The sequence below is a fragment of the Balearica regulorum genome, chromosome 20 (genome assembly GCF_011004875.1).
Source record: "Balearica regulorum gibbericeps isolate bBalReg1 chromosome 20, bBalReg1.pri, whole genome shotgun sequence".
NCBI classification, from domain to species: Eukaryota; Metazoa; Chordata; class Aves; order Gruiformes; family Gruidae; genus Balearica; species Balearica regulorum.
The window spans coordinates 9360666-9367939 of NC_046203.1; positions in this window are offsets into that span (position 1 = coordinate 9360666).

A 7274-nucleotide genomic window follows, 5' to 3' on the forward strand; every position below is an offset into this window, starting at 1 on the left:
GACTTGCAAGAACATGAGTCATCTGAATGCCACTCTGACTTATTATAGGCCATCAAACTTTGAGTGATGGTCCCCAAGTTCTCTTTCTGATCAGCAATTTGGCTATTGCTTTCAAGTTTAATGATGCTGAGTCACACGGATGATAAAATCTTTTGGAAAACCAGCAGAGCCACAGACCCAAGCGCAGGTCTGTCTGAGCCATGCCCCGATCTGCTCCCATCTCAGCCTATTCCAGTCTGCCCTGGAACATTCCCCAAGGCCAGGGCTGATGCAAAGGTGATAGAAAATTAACAGATCTGTGTTTGACTCCCCAGTTGTCCTACTACCAGTGGTATTCCAGAAAGGCCCTAAGATTTCACCTGCAGCGTCTCTCTGTCAGTTCAGTTTATGTTAAAAGCCACAGAAAAACATCAGATCAAACCTTGTGGCTAACGCAAGGTGTATGTAGTTGATGCAGTAAACAAACTCATGACAACTACATTCACCCAAACTACACCCCAGAGCTGGGCAATGCACCGTAGGAGGAGCAGTTTTTCTCCAGACTGAACATATGTCCACTGTAAGGAGAAAGCTGCGTGCTCTGCAACCGTCCTTAGTGACTTATCTCTAGAGACTATCCAAAGCCTTAAAAGGCAGCCGTGGCCAGGTCTGTCTGAACTAAGGGGCCTTCAGAACAGCACGTGGAACTCTTGCTCTGTTAAAACTCACCATTAATCCACCAGGTTGAGGCATCCCATCTCACTTTATCTAACTGTTTATTGTAGGATGATACGATCCACCACAAAAATCACATCAGCCTTTATACACCAATAAACAATTTAAATACTCTTAGCTCAATGGTCCAGAAATAATAACCATTCTTATCATTCAAAGATAAAGAGAGACAAGAAAAGTTAATAAAAAAGGAAAACCCAAGCTTTCTGGAGCCTAAGCAAAACTTGATACAGCTCAGAGTTTCAGTTAAGTCATGGTTGTCTTCAGCTTCAGTCTTAGTGGAAATAAACCTCCATAGTTAGCTGGTGCCACTGAATTCATTAAAAAAACCCCATCGGGTAGGAGTGTTTTGCAGACAACAGCGAGCTGGTAAAGCGTGATTTTTAAAAGAAAAAAACAACCACCAAAAAATCCTGTTTAAGCTCCTCCAAGGCTGTATTCAAGGCCACTGACATTAACAGAACCCTTCACTGACTTTACCTTCTCCATCAAAATTGCCCTGCCTTCCTGGAATTACCTAATTGACAAATAGGCCAGCCTCACCTCTCTGCGGTCACTCATTTTAGGACAGAGGACTGCGATCATTCAGATGCTTCCAGGAGCAGAAGATTGCATCCACTGGCAGATCATCAGATTGCCGTGACACGGTGAACCTGCTGGGGACAAAGTCCACCATAGCGGCAATTTGTCCTCAGGTATTTATTCTTATGGTCATATCATTCCAAACAGAAACAGAAAAGACGACAGAGAGACCAGGAGCTTAAGAAAAAATTACTGCCTTTAAGTAATGGCAGTAACTTACACCAAAATTATCCATCATATGTGACACTTCTCCAAGAATTTCTGGACCTATTCCTGTCACAACTTCAGAGAAGAAATGTGGGCTATGAAAGGACACAAGTTGTGTCCTCTAATGGCGACATCACAGAGATCAAATTCAATCAAGGGAACCCAAATAACCTATTTTTATTCCTGCAACTTCTGGTAATTTTTTTTTTTCCTGTGACTCGAGGTGATTATTTTTCCCTTTTGATACCATTTTCAGTGCATGCCCTTCATCTCCCCTGTGGAGCCAGCCCAAATGTCACAGAAACTATTAATGGTGTATACTTAACACACATACTTACAGTATGTTCATTCTCAGGGAGACTAAACATTATTGAAAGGTTACAGCATTTATTTTGATGTGTGTCTGTTTAACCAATTCTAGAAAATGTTACACAAACACAAAATGGGTTTTCCTTCCCTGTTCCTCACAAGCCACCCTGAGCCATTGATTTTTAAACAGAAATCCTCCCTCAAATCAATGAGGAATAAAAAACCCCATGCCACAATATGGCACATGGAGATAGTTCGAACGTCCAGCAGACAGACACGTAAAGGAGAAAGAAATATTTCATCCCCACTCCCTGTAGCCCTACTACAGTCAGTTTGTAGCTTCACATCCATCAGTCGCTATCAACTTCTGGCTGGTTTGAAGGACCACCTCTCTAGCAGTAATGCAACGTTAGGAAGAATCAGCAGTTTGATTCCTCACTATTTTGATTCTTATTTAATGGATGAGATTCGGATAGATTTCTTGTGATTCCTAAGGATTTCCCGTTTTCAGTGGGACTGTACATAACAGTCAATAAATGCAGCCCTTCCTGTGGCCAGGTCCCTAGCAAGAAGCACAAGCATGGAGAAAACACCAAACCTGTACATCACTGGTTAGAATTAAAATTTTGTATTATCTCAGCTGTGGTTTACAGAGGATCTAACCACGCATCCATCCTTAACAGTCACCACTCATCTGCAAAAGTGGGTTTAATAATCCCACTGTAACTACTAACATCCCTACTGACTCTTATGTGTTATTTCAAGAGAGTTAGACCTTTAGAAAAAAAAAAAAAAACAACAAACAAAACCAACCAAGTAGTTTCCCCCTCTCGCCTCAAACTCTGTATAAAATTGCAAAGATTTAGTGCTAGGGAAACTCCACGTCACACCTTGACTGACTGCAGAGAGTCAAGGGCATATGAGGCCGTAGCAAAGTCAGGCGGTTCCATTTATCATGTGCTAGTTCCACCTTGTCTTACCATACCTTAGAGTTGCTCTTGGGGAATACATCCAATGCCATCAAAACAGAGTGCTAGCACGAACACCGTTCACACGAAGTCAGGATCATAAAGCAGTAGCAGCAGCTAATATTCAGAATATTGGGAAAGCTAATGAATAGGTTCCCTCAGTATACATCCCCGATTCAAAAATACAACCTTCCGCTGCCAGTCACCAATTAAATTCAGTGTCTTGTCTTTATGCTGGAAGAAATTAGACTGACTGGACTCCTTAACCAAAAGGTCAAATGTGAAAATAATCTAAGAAAAAACAGGCTGTCCCTTCCTCAAGCATCGCACTGCTCTGACACCTTGTCCTGGGACACCGAGCTGCCCTTTTTTCTCAGAAACTTATCTTCAAGCAACCAAGGTTTCACCCCCTGCTTCTTACCTTCCTTCTAGCTGCCAGCCAGCACAGGCATCTGCGCCAGCATTCCCGAGACCTGCAGAAGCTGGAGCAGCAGGGAGGTTTGCTGCTGCGGGCAACACGGAAGTGGTGTCAGAGACCTCATGGCTGGCCTCTTAATTGCTCCCAAAGAGACCTGTCATCCTACCTGTGCCTTCTCCAAATGGACCACAGCTCTATCTTGGGTGATATTATGATGTAAAGGAGGAGCCTGGAGTTAGGCCAGTAGAAGCAGAACAAACAAGCAGCCACTGCTCTCCATAGCATCCTTGCATTCACACCCAGCATGTCCCAGCCCTCCCAGTCAGTCGGACTGGGAATCTATCAGTGCACTACTTCCAGCCAAGCAACCGTGGAGGAGAGAAGTGTCCCTTGTCTGAATACAGCAATCCTTGGTCTTCAAGAGATGATCTTGAAAGAAATGTCCTTCTCAGGGCAGGCAGCCCAGAGATGCTATGGAAGGGAGCTTAGCGGCTCTTGCACAAATAGCCATTGGCATTTTCCTATTGCCAAGACTACAGCCTTAAAAATAAGTAAATAAAATAGAAACTTAAGACTGGCAACATCTCCATTTCTTTGCCAGTCCTGAGGAGCAACAGGGAAGGTTGCACCCTCGACTACTGCAGAAGAGGGTCAGTGGGGCAGTCAGAGGTCTCTGAATGTTTTATCAGTCGCTCCACTTCCACCTGAAGCATCGTTTCACACGACCTTATCGCAGGCTCGTCAGCCCCGTTGTGCCAGAGTTGTGCTGGGAACACAGCAGCCAAGTTGGGGGACTAGTGCCCAGGGAGTTCACAGTTACTCTTTCCTATCATGGCATCCCATGCTGTCCCCGTTCAGTAATGATGTGTGGGGTGGGCTTGTGGGGACACCCTCAGCATAAAGAAATGCCTTTCTCTCACCTCAAAAGATGAATGAACCAATAAAGTACAAAAACTTCAACCCAGCCGGAATAAAACAGGAAGTATTCCCAAACATGACACCAAAGTTCTTACTGAAAGTTAAAAAGCAAATATTTTCATAATTCATTTTTCAATTTCATGCCACCTCTGCACTAATTGGTTGCGGCCAAGATCCTGCCTGCCAAAATGTTACAACATGCTACCAACCAATGCTACGAGAGAAATCTTTTGGGGGAATTCTCACACAACAGTCCCTCAGCCACAAGAAACGATGGGGGCAGACACGCTTTGAAAGGGCCACCCAGAGCACTTCATCAACGAATCCCCAAAGCAGGTCTCCAGCCCCCCAAAGCGTCCTCCCTCTCCTCCACCCCCTCCCCATGTTTGCAGCAGGACTAGTCCCTGGCAGAGGCTGCGCTATACGGTATATAGGGCCCTACGGGGTCTGAGGCGGCTGTACGTGTGCAGAGCTGTTTAAGCAGAGGAATCAAACAGCTGCATATAGTTTCTGACCATCTCAGCACAACAGCCCCATGTCGATACACGGAGAGGAATGCGGAGACCTCAACGGTGCCTCTCGACACCCATCTGTTTTTTAGAGTCAACTTCCCTGAACTCCTCTGCAAACTATTAGCGCGCTGAATGTCCAGTCGAGGGCTATGTTTTGTGTGTGCGTTTTAATTCCAAAGTAAACTCTTTTGCCTTGAGAAACATGCAACACAATAAACTAATTTGAGTTGAGCTTAGTTTAATCTTTCTGGGCTTTTTGTTGTTTTGATCTGATCCCAGAAGTGGAAGTCTGGTTTAGGTATCGTGTTTTTGTTTTGTTTTGGGGTTGAGGGTTGTTGTTTTTTTTCTTTTTTCTCTTTCTGGGATTTGCTCTCCACAAGCCAGATTCCTGGATTTGACAAGTTCTGTTTTATGCTACTTACACTGCCACCTGCGCAGCCGGAGAGAGATTTAAAAGGCCGACTTCCCTGTTGGTAAAAGCAACAAGCAAACAGAGCACTGTGTTCAGGACAGGCTGAAAGGAAATTTGCTTCCTTTCTTCATATTTATTTACAGATGCGTCCTTCCCCATTTTTCTATGCCCTATCCTTGTACCTAGCCAATGCTTTTCCTCTTTACAGTGTGCTTACCTCATAGTCGTTCTGCCAAATTAGTTTTGTTTAATAATCCTCTTTTTTACGCTTACTAATTTTGCCACTGCCTGAAGACAAAACAACAGGGAGCCACACAGGTACACGGGCTGCCTCAGGGACGCTGACGCGGCAGGTTCAGCTAAGCAGTGTCACCTCTGTGTCATCTCACTGCTTTTCTCGCCAGGTCAGGAATACCCAGAGACCACAGCTGTCCCGTCAAGAGCCCAGCGATGTAATTTGCCCAATATTCAGGCAAAACAAGGCCAAACTTCGCTGACTGGTGAAGTGACTCACATTGTACAGAGAGCCCTGCGCAGGGTCGAGAGGAGGTTCAGGAGTCCTGATTCAAAATCTCTTGCGTGGCTGAACAGACCACAGCTCAAACAGGAAGGGTGGGGAGCAAAAGCGACAGAGCAGAGAAGAATGAGGCTCACTGCAGCCCAAACCCGGCAGCATCAGCCTGGATATTTAGGCGATAAGCCTAATGTACACACTTCTGCTGCAAATTTTAATTTTGGAAAACCAAAGGTCAAGGGATTGGGAGTTTTGCTCAGTTCGTGGTTAGGTCTGCCAAGCACTACTGTAACAACCCAGCTTTCTGAGTACCTTACAGGCATAGAAATACAGAAGAAAAAAGAATGATGATAAAAAAGGAACAAGTAATAGGAACTTTGTGTAAAAATAAAAGCAAATAATGCACTGTAAATATAAAAGCCATTTGGAGAGGCAAGATCTGATGTTACAACTCAATGGGATTCTCCAATACAGTGTACAACTCAGAAAGCTGTCTTAGAAAAAAGTGTTTTTCTGGACTTCTGATTCTTTCACAATTGTATCACTATTTAGAGTAAGTCAATGAAATAAAAATAATCTAAAAAAAAATAAAAGGGAAAACCAACTGTTTCTCAACATCAGTGGAACCTTTCCTTCAATCTGTGCACCCATCCCACTCCCTCCAGGTTCCCTCCCTCCCTCCCTATTCAGATAAACCAAAGTGAATAAGCACACCAGGATGCAAGAGCAGAACAAAATGACTAAGACCTCGATGCGTAATAATATGTCTCTACTGTAACTAGACATAAACCTTTTCAAAATTCAAAATAGGTGACTCAAAGCTATGGAGACTTTTCCGAACACCAGACAGAACAAAAAAGCCTGCATTAGGATGTTTTCAGTTAAAGCAATTACATTTAAATAAAGCTGCTTATTATTGTAATTGCAGAAAAACTCTACAATTCAGTTTGGCTTTGATAATGAGGCAGTGACTGAGAAGCATCCAGGACACACTCTGCCTTGGTTTGACATCTGTGTCCCTCCAAGTCATTCATTTTCACCCACTGGAGATACAAGGACAAGACTGTTATTTCAAGCAACTGCAAATTAGATGCTGTTTCAAAAGAGCTTTGAATTTGTACATAAATCACAGCTTCTTGTAAACATTACAGTGCTCATTGGTCTGCAAAGGAGGAGGAAGTGCCAACAGGCAGGAGAGGATACGGTGACTCCTGTGGGGACTAAAAGCACGAGTTGCTAGTCTGGGCTCAGCGTAGGACTGAGACTCATAACTCGTGTGCCAGACATGAGCAGACTGCTGCACAGCTTACACAGCAATGAATGGCACCCAATCCCTGAATCCCGCAGAGAGGCAGCTTCGCAAACCAAGTTCTTCTTCAACTATCAACTTTCAGTTAATGAACTTGTAAGAAGACCCACATCCACAAAATACGGTGCAGAGAATAACTGTATTTAGTATCAGTTGATCAGATAGGCCCTAAAATACCTTTAAAAAAAAATTAAAAAAAAGTCGTGTAATTGACTATTCAATCTACAGTTGACAAAAGATAACTCCACATCAAGGTACTCCCAGAACACAAGAATGCAAAATATTCTGCTCCAGGCCTAATGCTGATTGGGTGCCTTAGGCTAAAAGGAAATACTTTTTATTTCTGTTACAAAACATGAATAAACAGAAGCCCTGGGTAACACAAAGTGAAAACTGAATAGGGATTCCAAG